The sequence below is a fragment of the Gorilla gorilla genome, chromosome 21 (genome assembly GCF_029281585.2).
Source record: "Gorilla gorilla gorilla isolate KB3781 chromosome 21, NHGRI_mGorGor1-v2.1_pri, whole genome shotgun sequence".
In the NCBI taxonomy this organism is placed as follows: domain Eukaryota; kingdom Metazoa; phylum Chordata; class Mammalia; order Primates; family Hominidae; genus Gorilla; species Gorilla gorilla.
In genome coordinates this window covers 14,050,935-14,066,445 of record NC_073245.2, presented here as the reverse complement: position 1 = coordinate 14,066,445, position 15,511 = coordinate 14,050,935, and the positions used below count along the sequence as shown (strand labels likewise).

Genomic DNA, 15,511 nt, shown 5'->3' with positions numbered 1-15,511 from the left:
GAACCACCCAACTAAACTGCTACCAAATTCCCAACCTACAGAAACTGTGAGCATAATAAATGCTTACTGCCATTTTAAGCTACCAGTTTTGGAGTCATTGGTTAGCCAACAATAGGTACCTAAGAGTCAGCATCTCTCTCTCCCCAGAGACTCCCCAAAGTGGAAGTCCCCAGGTAAACACTCCCCCAACCAACCCCTCTAAGGGCCTCAGACCCCGCTGTTCTGAAATGCAGAGCTAGGATGAAGCGGGCAGGGAGCCTGGCCCAGGCCCTACAGCTTACAAGGCCCAAGAGACAGGAACTTCTCCCAACCAGTACATTAGACTCACCTGGAGATTTTCACAAATAACCCCTACCTATACCAGGTCATCTAAATTAGACTCTCTGGGATGGGGCCCAACCATGTATTTTTTTTTTTTTTTTTTAGGGACTGTACATTGGATGCCAATGTACAGCCAAGGCTCAGGTTCCAGTTGCAGCCTCCTGGCCAGCCCACAGCCACTGAGGTCTGACAGTGCCAGAGAGGAAGAGGCAGAGACAGCCACAAGGCCAGGCAGTGCCCAAGCTCCCTCCACCCTGGGCTTAGGCTTGGGTCTCCCTCCACCCCGCTGCTGCCCAGCTCCCAAAGCCCTCTGCTCTCCAGGCATACAAAGCACCTCAGGCCACACAGATGTCCTTGCCCAACCTTGCTCACACACCGACACACACAGCCGCATCCTCCCCGTCTTTCTCTCTGCATCTCAACACCCTCTGCAGGTCCAACGTCTGCGCTGGGACTGCTCCCTTGGAGGACAGGAGCCAGGAAGCAGGAATGGGGTCTAGCTCTGAGTGATCTTGGAAAGACCGTTTCCTCTTCCGCAAAATGGGAATGACCATCACATCTGTTCTGCTCTCTGCTGGGTCCAAGCCTCCTCATCAGAAGTCCTTAGAGAGACCTATATTTGTATGTTTTGTCTCCCCCAAGATGCACCCTTGCCTGGCCCTGCATCAGCCCCTGGAGATTCCGCAGCAATGGATTCAAGAGACAGGGCCCTGCCCTGAGGCTCACAGCCAGTGAACTCAAAGGTACAGAAATAAGGATCATGAAGAATTCAAGAGACAATGGGAAGGAAGACCTAATGGAGGGTGGAAGAGGGGGTGGAAATTCCCAGGAGAGAGAAGTGAGCTCCACGCAGGGAAACTGCATGTGCAGAGGCTCAGAGGCACTGCTAACAGTATCATCTCTCAACGTGTGATTCCAACGCTGTCCCTTTTCTCTCTCTCCGGGAACTCACCTGGACTGGCTTGGAATCCCCTGGTCCCACACTATGCACTCTCCTGAGCTTCCTCCATGACTGTGGCAGCCGCCTCACCCCGCCCTGGGAGTTGGGAGTCGGGAGTGAGGAGTGGGGAAGCCTTCCAGCGTCAGGTGGGGAGAACACACCTCCCGCCTCCGCTCAGGGCCTGCCCCAGCCCCACCCGTGCCGCCCTGCGCTTCCTGGGCAAGTCAGCCATGCAGGTTGGCTCCCCGAGGCACCCTGGGGAAGGGCAGGAGGCACACCTGCCAGGAGGCACACGACCTGCCGCCCAAGGCACCAGGAAGGGGGCGGGGCAGGCACAGGCACTGGAGACACACAGGCCCTGCCACCCAGTGGCCGCCGCCGTGAGTGGGAGTCTGGATGGGCACCGGGCAGGCGAGGGGCACGTTCCCGGCCTAGGGTGGGACCAGTGCTAAGAAGACTGGAGAAAAGCACAGACAGGGTTTGTGAGTGAGCCCTAAGGCAGGGACGGGAGTAGCAGGGGACAGATTTTTCGTTCATTCAAAAAGGTTTCTGGAGGGCTACCTGTGCCAGGCACTGTCCGTGGCACTGGGGATACTGCAACACCCAGACGCCTCCCCTTAAGGATCTGTCAGGTCAGGGAAAAGCAGGGCAGGGAGACAGGAAACTAACTGCTTGCACAGGGGCGTCAGGGAAGGCCTCCTGCCAAGGCAACTCTGCAGCAGAGGAGATGCAGTGCTGTGTCAACCTCCTGGGGACTTGCTGAATGGCAGGATGTGGGGTGAGGGCAAGGGCCACATCAGCATGACCTGGGTGACCAGGCATGACACCACTGGGACAAACCCAGACCAGTTCTGACTGTGTCGACTGGTCATCATCTTTGCCCTTCACAACAAGCTGATGGGGTCAGAAAAATGACAGAAGCCAAATACCTCAGTGCAGGACTGCAGTGGGGAGGTCAGCCCAGGGGTCTGATTATTAAGCCCAGTTCTCTCCTCCGGGCTATCAGCAGGGTTGGGAGAGCTTCTCCAAGCCGCCTGCCATCACAGGGCCAAGCACACCCCCAAACACAGCCCCCTGCATCAGGCATCACCTGCAGGCACGGCCCTGACGTGAGTCAGTGTCCCCAGCACCACCCAGCACAGAGATCCACCCATTCTGCAGCCTGGGCACTTGACACCTGGGAGGTGTGAGCTGGCAGCTGAGGGGGTGGCTTCCCGGTGGGGCTTCTCCCCTATCCCTGCCAGGAGCCGCAGCCTCACAATTCTGGGGTGAAGGAGAACAGCTCAGTCAGCACTTTCCGCTGACTCTTTCAAAACCACTTACAAGAACTGAGGCCTGTGAGCTCAGCCCGGGCGCAGTTCCCCCTCAGCGGCCCCTCGTGACTCTGCACAAAGCCCAACTGTGCTTCAGCTCCAGCCCCGGGGAGGGGGTGGGGTCTCCGGCAAGCCCATCCTGTCTCCTGAGCCACAGGGTCCCACTCTGCCCAGCCTGGGACCTGTGCTTTCTGCCCACAAAGAGACACGACAGCCCCAGTGTCAGAGCTGTCTGAGCCGTGCTGGATCCAGGCAGCATTCCTCCCAGAAAGTGGAGACGGGCCTTCCTCCACTGTAAACCCTTTCCCAGCACAAATACCTCTCTTATGGTGTCCACACAACATAATTTATCATAGAGCCAAGGTGGCATGCATAATCACAAAACGAAAAAAGGAAAATATCCAAAGAAAAATCTAGTCACCAGATGAACCTCACAGCAAACCTCTATTTTGCTCCTCCTGTGCCAGGCCCTTTGCTGGGCACTTTCCATTCACTGCATCCTTTAATACTCATAAACTCTCTGCTGCCCATTTTACAGATGAGGAAACAGGCCCCAAGAGGTTCAGAGGCATGACAGAGGCCACCTGGATGGAGTGAGGGGCAGGGCAGGGCAACACTGCTCAATCCCTGCTCCGACCTCAGGCCCCATTACTCAGCCTCCCCAGGGGTGCGGCAGGCCCGAGGACTGCCCTGGCTCAACAATTCTCCCATCTTACTCCTCCCCACATACTGATATGCACACACTGTGCCAGGCACTTGGGGCTGGCAGGAGTCATCTCAAGGCCTGATGGTTCACTCCAGCTTCACTGCCAAAGCCTGGGGCTGCCACCGGGAAGCTACCTGCTTTCTGGCCTGGGCGCTTAGTGGGGTCCCTGCAGGTCACCCTGGTCTCCCTGCCCCATGCAGCTGGATCAGGCTTGCCAGGCACTAAACTAGCCAGGCCCCAGTCCTTCACCCTCGATCTCCTCCTCCATAAATAGGGCCAGGGACAAGTTCTAATTGCTTTGGCCAGCACAAAAGAAAATTCAAAAAGCAAGTAACTCATAACTGCCTCTAGACGGTCCTCGATCACTGGCCCGAGACCTTCCCCTCCTGGTGACTTCAGGGTACATTAACTGTGCTCTCCTAAGAAGTCCACAGGATTAACCAATAAAGCACTTTCCATAGAATTCAACCATGAAGCACAGTCCCCCACCCAAGCGAGGGCTGGAACCAGGTCTCGAAAGCCACTGGGGTTCATTTCAAGATGCACACAGGGGCCATGCGCCCATGATTTAATCCATAAAACCCCTATGAAGTGGAGACGCTGAGTTTGGACATAAACATATTCTTTAGGCCCTTTTGTGGAGTTCAAAGAGAGAATAACTCACTAGCTTTTGAAGCATCAAGAAAGGTCTGTTCTTAAAATCCTATCATCATTGTTATCACTCTATTTTTAGCTGAATACATCTGAGATACAGAGTGCAGTGCCAAGCATTTTGTGTGGAATACCTTAATCCTCACATCAATAGCCCCGTACTACAGAGGAGGCAACTGAGATTCAGAGAGGTTCCACAGCCTGCTATCAGCCTGCCTCTAAATTTTACTTAGTAATATATTAAGCCTCAGGCCTTGCTCTTTTTAAAATCTAATGAAGAAGCAGCTGGGCGCAGTGGCTCACACCTGTAATCTCAGCACTTTGGGAGGCCGAAGTGGGCGGATCACTTGAAGTCAGGAGTTTGAGACCAGCCTGGCCAACACGGTGAAACCCCGTCTCCACTAAAATACCAAAATTAGCCGGGCGTGGTGGCAGGCACCTGTAATCCTAGCTACTTGGGAGCCTAAGGCAGGAGAATCGCTTGAACCCAGGGGGCAGAGGTTGCAGTGAGCCAAGATCGTGCCATTGCACTCCAAGGGTGAAACTCTGTCTCAAAAACAAAAAAAAATCTAATGAAGAAGTCAAGTTCATTGTCTTTCCTTGAGTTACTTTTTAAACTCCAAACGTTTTTAGATTAACTCTCAAGGTTTTGCATTGTGTATGATTTTTTTTTAATTTTCCAAAATAAGAGAGAGTAAAAGGTCCCTGTGTGTTTAACATTTAAAGGCATCATTTAAAAATATTTCCTAAGAATATATGCCCCTTGGTGGTGCTGGGTGTCTCCTGCTTGAGTCATCCTAAAATCTAGCCAACTCAGCCTGCAAGGAGTATCACCACCACCCGCCAGGATCAGAGGTGCGCTGGCTGAGCTGGGCTGTCCCGGAGGTCTCGTTATGGGTGGGGAGCAGTTGAAGGTATGAGGACAGGCTCTGAGAGAGCCATGGGGTTGAGGAAAGGGCAACCAGACAGATGTCCCAGAAACTGAGTGAGACCCATCATGCTTCACTCAGGCCCCATGGGGCTGCATGGGGAAGACAGGACCCATGTGTCTGCCAGGGCCTAGCACAGAGTTGGCAGGGGTGGCTAGATTCTTTGTTCTGTTTTATAATAAATTGCAACTCATTTCCAAGTTCTTGTTCTTCTGACTTTAAGTCACACCTTCCTTAATGCCGTCCCTCAAGAAGCAGGTGGAGAAGAAGGGAATCTGGGCTAAGGGGTGCTGCAACGGCCCCCAGCTAGGCCACCATGCTCCACCTGAATCCAGATGCTTTTCCTCATCCTCCAACCTCCCAGCCCCAGATTTAGAGAGCACTGGGCTCCTACATGCTTGAGGAAGAAAGACAAAGGGGCAAAGGAGGACAAGAGAGTGGAGCTAGGGCTGGGTAGGAGAATCCACTGAGCATGCCCCACCAGGGCCTTCGGGTCAGGTCGGAGGGCCAACGTTGCCCCATGCACCACCGTAGCTCCTCCTGGGTACTATTTAAAATACCACACCCCGGCCGGGCGCGGTGGCTCACACCTGTAATCCCAGCACTTTGGGAGGCCAAGGCAGGCGGATCACGAGGTCAGGAGATAGAGACCATCCTGGCTAACATGGTGAAACCCCGTCTCCACTAAAAATACAAAAAATTAGCTGGGCGTGGTGGTGGGCACCTGTAGTCCCAGCTACTCGGGAGGCTGAGGCAGGAGAATGGCGTGAACCCGGGAGGCGGAGCTTGCAGTGAGCCGAGATCACGCCGCTGCACTCCAGCCTGGGCGACAGAGTGAGACTCCGTCTCAAAAAAAATAAAAAATAAAAAATACCACAGCCCACCTCCCCGACCTGAGCTGCTGAACAAAGAGCCTCACACCGCAGAGGAAAGGAGGTGTGGCAGAGGCGAGGCACGGTAGCCTCACTGACTGCCCTGAGAGTCTGAGAATGAGGGTCACGGCCGCAACTTGGCCCCTCCCCCAGCTTCATGTCCATGAAGGGGCACAGCACCGCCCCCTCCCACAGCCCACCATCACTCACATCCTGCCTCATGTCTCACTAATGCACTGCTCTGATCACATCACTGCCCTGCTCAAAACCTTCTGTGGGCTGCCACAGCCCAGTGAACGAAGGTAGTCCCTGATGCCTCCTCCCTGCCCGCAGGCCACTTGTCCCCTACACACACCCACCAGGATCCTCTGACTCTCAGACTCAAACCTGTGACTTCTCATTCTGACCAGATCTCCCCACCTAACTGGCCATTCCTCCAGGAAGCCAGTCCTGCTAGCTACTCACACACTCATTCTTCTCCTCTGCAAGCTACTCTGGTCTAACCAGGACCCCAACCTAAGTCTTGTGCTGCTTTCTGCTGGCTCTTGCTTTCTTCCCTCATGTCCACGATGACAGGGCCCTCCCCGGGGTCCCTCCTCCAGCCATGTCAGTCCAGTAGTAAGAGCAGCCAACCGGTATTAGAGTGTCACAACAACCCAGCCACCCTAGGAGGGAGGTAATATTACCCTCATGGTACAAATGAGGGAACGGAGGCACAGAGAGGCTTAGCTTATTGTCCAGAGTTCACAACCCTGCTGTGTTAACCTCTGAGATGAAAGGCTGGGGAGAACTTGCAAAGCAAGGAAATGCCCGGGAGGTATAAGGAAAAGGCCCTCTCAGAATCCAGAAGACGGCCGGGCACAGCGGCTCACATCTGTAATCCTAGCACTTTGGGAGGCCAAGGTGAGCAGATCGCCTGAGGCCAGGAGTTCCAGACCAGCCTGGGCAACACGGTGAAACTCCACCTCTACTAAAAACACAAAAATTAGCAGGGCGTGGTGATGAGCGCCTGTAATCCCAGCTACTCGGAAGGCTGAGGCAAGAGAATTGCTTGAACCCAGGAGGTGGAGGTTGCAGTGAGCTGAGATTGCGCCACTGCACTCCAGCCTGGGCGACAGAGCGAGGCTCAATCTCAAAAAAAAGAAAAAGAATCCAGAAGACCCAGGCCCAGCTACCTGGGGATCCCAGGCACCAGACAGGTCCTTCCAGATCCTTCCTCATTCACCCAGTGAGGCAGAGCCATTGCCACAAGAACCCAGGGCTGGCTCTCGGCCCAGAAATACCAGGGAGAAAAGGAAGGATGGCAGGGAGCTTCCTGGTAGAGGTGGGATGGGCACATCTGAGGGCCCTGGTCAGTTGAGGTCCCCCCAGGCACTGGCAGGGGGGTAGCAGTCGCTACACCCAAAGGAAGGTGGGGAGGCAGACATGGGGGGCGAAGATTTACAGATGAAGAAACTGAGGCCTCAGAGGGGAGCCTGGCATCTCTCTCTCTTCAGTGCCCTCTTCTTCTACTGATCGTCCAAATGTGCCCATCCCACCAAGTCTACCTCTACCAGGAAGTCCACCTGTGCTACCATGTTCGTGGCCTTCCAGTGAGCAGCATCTTTCCACATCAGCTTTTCCCAGCAGGTGTTTTCCTGGTGGGTGGGACATTATTGGCAGTCATTTAAAAAAAAGATTTCCATGGTCAGATCAGGCTGGGAAACACTAAACAGTTTCTTTTCTACAGGACTTGTCAGGACCTTTAATTCTCTTAAATATATTCTGAATCTCCCATAGGGTAGTGGAGTGAATTTGCCAGTTTCTACCCTTATTTATCCCCTGAACGCTTGAGATTGCGCAGAACAGTCTTTGAGAAATGTTGTTATCCCCTCCCATCCCGCAGGACGGCCTGGCCCAGGGGCAGGGATCAAAGTGGGGTGTGATTGGCTTGGCCTTGCCCTCCTTTGAGGAGGTGTGTGTGGGATATCTGGGGAGCTCAGACTGAGAGCCAGTCAACCCCTACCCTGCCAGCCCCTCATGGCACTGCCCAGGGCAGTGGAACCTTTGCCCTTTGTGTCTGTCCTCTGTACCTTCCTTTGGGTGTAGTGACTGCTACCCCCCTTCCAGCAACTGGGGGGACTCAACCCACCAGTGTCCTCAGATATGCACCCCAGGCCATGCAGAGCCTGAGGTGCAAGGGGCCTTGGGAGACCCCCAAAGCAACCTGGATGGTTTTTTCTAAGCAAATTGCTAATTCGACCCCATCATTAGCATGTAAGTTTTAATATTAACTTTAATATTTAATATTTAATATTAAACTAAAATGTGTTAAGCTGACTCTCTGGGAAGAGGCAATGCCCCACCCAACAAACCGTGTGATAACCCCCCTGGAGGGACCTGAACCCCTCAGTTTACAGATGAGGAGACTGACACCTCAGAGAGGAGCAGACACTTGCCTGTAGTGGCCCAGCCAGGGCAGAGCAGAGAGAAGCATCCAGGCCCCCCAACTCCCACGTACGCCGCAGAGGTGGCCAGAGTGGGATAAGACCCCTGACAGCAGCTCATGTAACCATCAGTGACAGCAGCTCACGTAACCATCAGCGGCAGCAACAAGGACTTGGGCCAGGGTGACAGGCACTGCACACACTGGGGTGATGGCCCGGCAGCTGGGGAGACTACGGTCTTTTATGAGGACACGTCACAGCTGGAGCTAGAGGGCTGGATCAGCTGTTTCCCCAATCTCTCGGCCCCGCCCTGGCTGGAGGAAGGGTGCTCACCCCAGATTGGTTGCCCACAGTGCCAGGCTCGGCTGTGGACAGAGATAAGGTGCCCTCCGTGCTGTCTGCATGTCACCCTGCCCCGGGATACAGTCACCCAAGATACCCCCTCGTGGTCTTGGGAGCTCCTTACAGTCAGAGGCCCTGGAAATCAGACCTATGTTCCTGGTCTATGACCCAAGCACCCAGAGGCCCTCACACAGCCCCAGCTCCCAGCAGAATGGCCCCTGCATCTCACATCTTCTACAGTCCCCTCTGTCCTGCCCCCAGCCCACCTGCACCACCCCCACCCCCTACCCCGGCAGCTCCCTACACATCCCGCAACACAGGAGCCTCAGGAGCCAAGGTAGTTCCCTGTTCCACCCACCTGAACTGCACTCGTCCCTCAAGACTCCAGTCTAAATCCTTGCTATACAAAGCGTTCTCCATGGAGCTGCAGCATTGCACTGCCAAGGAGCTTATTAAAAATGCAGTCTCAGGCCAGGCACAGTGGTTCATGCCTGTAATCCCAACACTTTGGGAGGCTGAGGCAGGTGGGTCACTTGAAGCCAGGAGTTTGAGACCAGCCTGACCAACATGGTGAAACCCTGTCTCTACTAAAGATGGTGGTGGGCACCTGTAATCCCAGCTACTGCTACTCAGAAGGCTGAGGCAGGAGAATTGTTTAAATCCAGGAGGCGAAGGCTGCAGTGAGCCGAGATCCTGTCACTGCACTCCAGCTTGGACAACAGAGCAAGACTCCGTCTCAAAAAAAAAAAAAAGAAAGAAAGAAAGAAATGCGGAGTCACAGGCCTCACCCCAGACCTGGTGAATCAGACAGGACAGACATGCATTTTAACAAGCTGCCTAGGTGATCTATGTGCATTCAAGCTTGAAAAGCACTTTTATAGACCACTGCTCTAATCAAGTAATTGCCCCCATGCCCTATAACCTTCAAAGGCTCCCCAGGGTCTACTGAATCAAGGCCAGACTCAGCAGCTTGGCCGCCAAGGCTTTTCCCAACCTGGCTTCAACCCACTCCAGGCCTGGCTTCAACCCACTTCTCCTCCTCCACCTTAGGAAGGCCATCCCCTCCTCTGTCGGCCAAAGCCGCCCAAGATTTCAGAACCCTCCCAAAGCACCACCTCCTCTGGGAGGAGGACCTCATTATATCACACCTGGCATGGCTCACGTTTATTTCCTGGAGAGCAGGAACCGTGTCCTGTGTTCCCAAAGGCTCTGAACACCAGGCTGGGGCACAGGAGATGCCAGGTGCTGACCACAGCTAACAAGGCCCAGTGTCTACTTCTCAGGAAGTCCACCTCAGCTCTAGCCTGCCCGCCTCAGGCTTGGCCACAGCCTTCACTTCAACTCAGCAGACAAGGACTTGGGCACCGTGGACAGGCCTCCCCCATGCTCCCCTGCCAGAGAAGGGAGCCCTTCCTGACAACCATGAAGGCTGGTAAGCTTCCAACAGCAATGTTTTCCCTGTGCCTCAGTTTCCACTAACCCTGCCTCCCTCTCTTCCTAGGAGGCTGGCAGGATCTGTCCAGATAGATGAGCAGATCCCCTCAACTCTGGGGCTCAGAATTCAGAGAAAACAGACCCCATCCCTGTGTGGTCAGCAAACCGTTCCTCAGCCAGCCAGCCAGGTCCCTGGGAGGCCAGGTTACCTGCCTAGAGTCATCCTCATGCCAAACAGGAAAGCCTCCCAGGGCAGAGCTGTCACACCCTCCTCCCTCCTTCCTGGCCCAGTTCCTCAGCCTGGCATCCCAGGGGAAGCCTTTCCTCCTTTCAGAGTCTACAAGGAGAAAGCACTCCAGCATGTGACCTCCAGGGAGCAAAGAAAAAAAGTCCCTCTAATCCCATTTTACAGGCAGATGACGAGGGCAATGCTAAACCCAGAAGGGTGACATTCTAATGATGGCATCTCAGGCAGAAAGCGGTAGCTGAACCAGAAGCAGTAGACCTTCCCAGCACCCCAAAATCACAGTGTACGTGATGCCCAACCCATTGGCCTGGGTCCGGAGCCCCTCCTGGAAGAAAAAGTGGGGCATGAAGCAGAAAAATTCGGTCACCCACTCCAAGCGAGGACCCCTTCTACCTTCTTTCCCACCTCCCCAGCCCCCAAGGCCAGGCACCTCTGGGAGGCAGGAAAAGCCTCTCTTAGGAAGCCCTCGGCTGACACATAACTGAGAGGCATGAGCGAAATGGCAGAGTGGACTGATTTCAAGCATGGATTCTGGAGCCAAGTTGTTTGGATTCAATCCTTACTCTGTCACTATTTAGCTGTATCACTGTGCCTCAGTCTTCCCATCTGTAAAATGGGAATAAGACCTACCTTATAGAGCTGTTAAGAGCAGTAAAGGAGTTAACATTTGCAAAGTGCTTAGAACAATGCAGGGCATGCAGTGAATATGCCAGGGCCCTGCCCTGCCTCTTGGCCTCTGCTTGATTCCTCCCACCCAGGATGCCCTCCTCATCCCTACCTATCCCAGCTCAAGGTCTTTCCTAGGCATGCCAGCCCGATCCCAGATCTGGACCACTGCCCCTAGTTCTAGCACCCACGTCGTGGTGTTACCTCAGTCCACCCCTGTCCCCCTGTCCAGGGGTCAGCTCCCCTCCCTCCCAGATCTGAGGTCCCCTGGCTCTCAGCCTTCCATTCTGAGAGTACCAGCCCACAATTTAACACTCAGCTGGCTCCTCTGTGCAAACAGGAGAGCTGTGGGTAGAAAGGCAAGAGTCTAGAGATAGAGAGAGACCACCCCAGGGCTGGGCACCCAGCAGTCACCCAAGAGAGTGGGCTGAAATCAATCCCTGGCTGCCCAGGCTGCCCACATCTTGTGAGCTAGAGAATCTCCCTCCCACCCAACATGCACACATATCCCTCTGCTGACCCGCTTGCATTTCTACCAAAGAAAGCAAAGGAAATCATTTACCCCAACCACAGTGACACACACACAGACTCACATCCCACCGGCTGCCCTCGGCATGCAGCCCTGCCCTCCAGCCACGCATACCTTCTCCACTTCCCTTTTTCACATCCCATTGGCGCCCTTAGATTCTTGCAGCAATCTGCACAGTTGCTTTTGTGGAAAGAAAATAAAAATCCTCAGGGTCACTTGAAGTTTAAAGAGGACTCCTGTGCTCACTGCAATACCCACCTCTCTGCCCAACCCAGCCCCAACCTGCCCACCTGGCTGAAGATTTCCTGGGCATCAGCTACATGCCAGGCACTGTACTAGATGCTCCAGATACAGCACTGGTCCATTCAGTCAAGGTTCCGGCCCTTAAGAAGCCAGATAAGTCAAGTATACAAACAATTGTAACAAATGGTTGTGAACTGTGATAAATATAATATAGAAAATAAGTCAGGTGCTACGATTAATTACGGGAGACTTCCCAAGACTGGGAAGGCATTTGAGAAAGGTATAATTAAGTGAAGACCTTAAAAATAAGAAGGAGAAAAGCCAGGCCAGTAAAGGGCACTGGAAAAACACTACTGGCAGAAAAGATAGCAGGAGCAAAGGCCGTGGGGCAGGAGAAAGCTTAGGTTGTCCAAAGGGCAGAAATGATTCAGATGTGTCTGTCAGGGAGAATGCAAAGGGGACAGTGGTCCAGATAAGGCTGGGGAGGTCAGCTGTGGCCAGAATGGGAAGGGTCTGGTAGGCTGAGGGAAAGCTTTGAGATTTTAATCAAGTGTGATAGGGAGCTATCACGAATTTTAGAGAAATGAGATGGTCCTATCAAAAGTTTCTATAACATTCTCGCTGCTCTACTAAAATAGATCAGAGAAGGGCAAGTGCAGACCTGGGGAGAGGGTTATGCGGCTTGGCTTGGCTTGGGGCAGGTAGCCTGGGGCCTTAACAGTGGAGTCAGAGTACAGAGGGCAGGCTTGAGATCAATGTTGTGAAAAGAACCAAAAGGACTTGCTCTTGGTGGAGTTGTGCTCCTGGTTTCCCATCTTTAAAAGTGAGTAGATGGGCCTGGCGCAGTGGCTCACGCCTGTAATCCCAGCACTTTGGGAGGCCAAGATGGGTGGATCACCTGAGATCAGGAGTTCAAGACCAGCCTGGGCAACATGGTGAAACCCCATCTCTACTAAAAATACAAAAATTAGCCGGGTGTGGTGGCGCATGCCTGTAATCTCAGCTACTTGGGAGGCTGAGGCAGGAGAATCACTTGAACGCAGGAGGTGGAGGTTGCGGTGAGTCGAGATCACGTCATTGCACTCCAGCCTGGGCGAAAAGAGCGAAACTCTGTCTCAAAAAAAAAAAAAAAAAGTGAGTAGATGATGGGCGATTCACTGAGATGGGAAGGCCTGGGGAGTACCATCAGGGTTCTGTTTCATCCATATTAAGTTTTTTGTCATCCAGGACATCATAAATCATCAGATGGGGCGTTAGGTAGAGAGGCTGGGGCTGGAGATAAAATCTGCTCTTTAAAACCATGAGAATGATGTACATTTAAGATCTGTATGTTTGCAAATTGATGCTTGATTTTTAAAATCATAAGAAAGAATGAAACGGGGAAGGGTTTGTAAATAGACCAGAGAGAGAAGCGGCTACGGACAAAGCCCTGGGGCCCTCCAAAATTTGGAGCTGAGTGAAGGAGCTGTCTGAAAAGAAGTCTAAGAAAAAGGGCAGCCAAGGAGGGAAGAAAACCAGAAGCCAAGGGAGGATACTGGTTCTTGAAGGAGAGTGTTCAAGGAGACCAGGAGAGGTGGAAGAAGACTTGCTTTTGGGGGCGTGGAGCTCACTGGAGAGCTTGGCTGAGGCTGTTTCAGTGAAGGGGTGGGACCGAAGTCAGGGCAAGCCAGCAAAAGAACGGAAGAGCTGTGCTCTGAAGGAGCGAGTGCAGAAGGCTCTCCAGAGAAGTTTTGCTGTGAAGGGAAGAAGGTCCGAAGCTGGAGGGAATGAGGGATTAAGGCAAAAAGGGGGCTACAAAATTGGAGAGACAGGGTGCCGAAGCATATTTCTTATAATGCTGTGGACGATCCAGGGGAATAGAAGCCACTTCTAACACTGGAGAGAGGGGAGGTAACTGCAGAAAGGGGGACAGGGAGAGGACCTTGGAGTCCAAGCGGAGGCAGGGCCAGCAGCAGGAATTGGGATGCCCTCTCCGCCTAACAAGAGGCCAGGGGGCAGTGGTGGCCGAATGCAAATGTGGGGGCTTCGCTGCACACACTTTCGGATGCATGGCACCCCGGCCCGCGCCGCTCCCGGTAACCCCAGGGCACCTACTGCTGGCTCCAATCACGGCCAAGTTGCCCCCACAGACTGGTACGTGATGTGCCACCAACAGCAGGTTCTGCAAACAACCTGTGGGCACCTCTCACTATACGTGCCGGGCACCGAGCGTATTTCATCGGGCCAAGTCCCCCTGGCGCAAGCTCCGCGGGCCCCTCAACTGCTCTAAAGGAGCCCTCGCCCCTACCCCAGGGCAGTGGCTTCCCTCAGCCCCTCCCACAAAGTGAGCCCTCCAACACACCCGAACCCTTTGCGAGCCCGGCTCCCGCCAAGCCCGGGGCAACCCGTGAGCCCCTAGTTGGCCCTTAAGAGAAAGCTGCTCCTCACCCTGCCCGGGGCCCCAAGGGGACCACCCGGACGCCCGGAGCCCAGAGGGGGAAGTCAGCACAGCCTCTCCTGGCGTTCGGGCCATCACCCGGGAGCCTTCTGTCCTCTCCCCGGTGCCCACCCTCCCGGCAGCCCGAGTCGTCGCGGGGCGTCCGCGCCCGGCTTTGTCTGCGCCCATGGAGCGCGCCTGCAGGGCGCCCGGGACGCTCCCCTCCCGCACGCAGCCCGGGGGTCCGTCCGGCCCTCTACCCCCGGCGCCCGGCCCGGGCCGAGCAGCCCTGGCGCCGGGATCGCCGCCACCCCGGCCCACACCACTGCTTACCCCGGCGGAAGCCAGGGGGGCGCGGCGCCCCCTGCTCCCCGCGAGCCTCCCGGAACGCCCCGCACCCCCGCCCGAGCGCCCGAGCGCCGCGCTGGCCGCCCAAGCCCCGGGCCGGCCGAGCCCTCGGGGACCGCTCCGGGCCCCTCACCCTCCCGCGGCGGCCGCAGCCCCTGCCTGCGCCCGGGGGAGGCTGAGAGCCGGGGCCCGGGGCCGGAGAGCCGGCGCACCGTACCTTTCCCTGCTGAGCGGGGGAAGTAAGTCTGCGGCGAGCGGCGCTCCGGTCTCGGCCTCCTCCGTCTCTCCTCCTCCGCCAGCCGCCTGGCTTCCTCCTCCAGCCGCCGCCGGGACCGTAGGGGCCCGAGCCAGCCGCCGCGGCCTGTGTGGGGCCCCGCTCCGCCTCGCGTCCCCTACCCACCCCGCTCCGGCCCGGCCCACCGCTCCGCCTCTGGGCGGGGACCCGCCGAGCTCCTCCCCGGGCCCGCCCCGCCGGGAGCCGGGAAGCTAGAAGCCCCTGAAGCCGGAGACTGCTGGATCCCTGCCTCGGAACCCCGGGTCCCGCGCCCACATCTGGGCCCGCACCCCCTCCCTCCCTAGCAGGGGCCCCCCCTCCCGCAGGGGACCCACCGCGGGACAGGCCCCGGGGTGTAGCACAGGGCGGCGGCAGAGGTCCAGGAGCCAGGAGGGTAGAGGTGGCCCTGGAGAAATGGGGTTTGATGCTCCCCTCCAAGGGGGAACCGCTTGGGGACAGGCTTCAGGACTGGGGCAAGTGAATTTCAGGTGAGGTTTCCTCTCAGCAGAAAAGGCCTTGTCATTGCCCAAGCTATTCCATCCCCTGGAAGCCTCTTCTCCTCACCCCTCCCCACAAATCCCTATGCCCTCTTGGGGTTAAATGTTAGTCTACATGTCACAACCTCCTCTGTGAATCCTCCTGGGTCACCAAGGAGAGCGGAATATTTGTTAGCTCTCAGAATTATATCTCCTGGATTTGAATTCCGCCCCTAAGTAGCCTTAGGTAAGCTTAATCTCTTTGCTTCAGTTTCTTCATTTGTAAAACAGGGTTAATAAATAGTACCTACTCCAAAGATTTTATTAAATAAGGCCGGGCGCGGTGGCTTACGCCTGTAATCCCCACACTTTGGGAGG

General features: G+C 55.4%; 1 protein-coding gene across 4 annotated transcripts in view; it reads right to left on the bottom strand.

Annotated features, from left to right (window-relative positions):
* The window catches only part of SMOX (spermine oxidase), a 38,529-nt gene extending 23,738 nt beyond the window's left edge, over window positions 1–14,791 (bottom strand). For 2 of the 4 annotated variants that reach the window (XM_004061762.5, XM_019017529.4), the window contains exon 1: window positions 14,601–14,784. The gene's annotated coding sequence lies outside the window, so the exon portion shown is untranslated. Of the gene's footprint in view, window positions 1–14,600 lie in introns of all 4 variants that reach the window. The other 2 variants (XM_004061761.5, XM_063702396.1) reach the window with 2 other exon arrangements.
* Window positions 14,792–15,511: the final 720 nt, after the last annotated feature.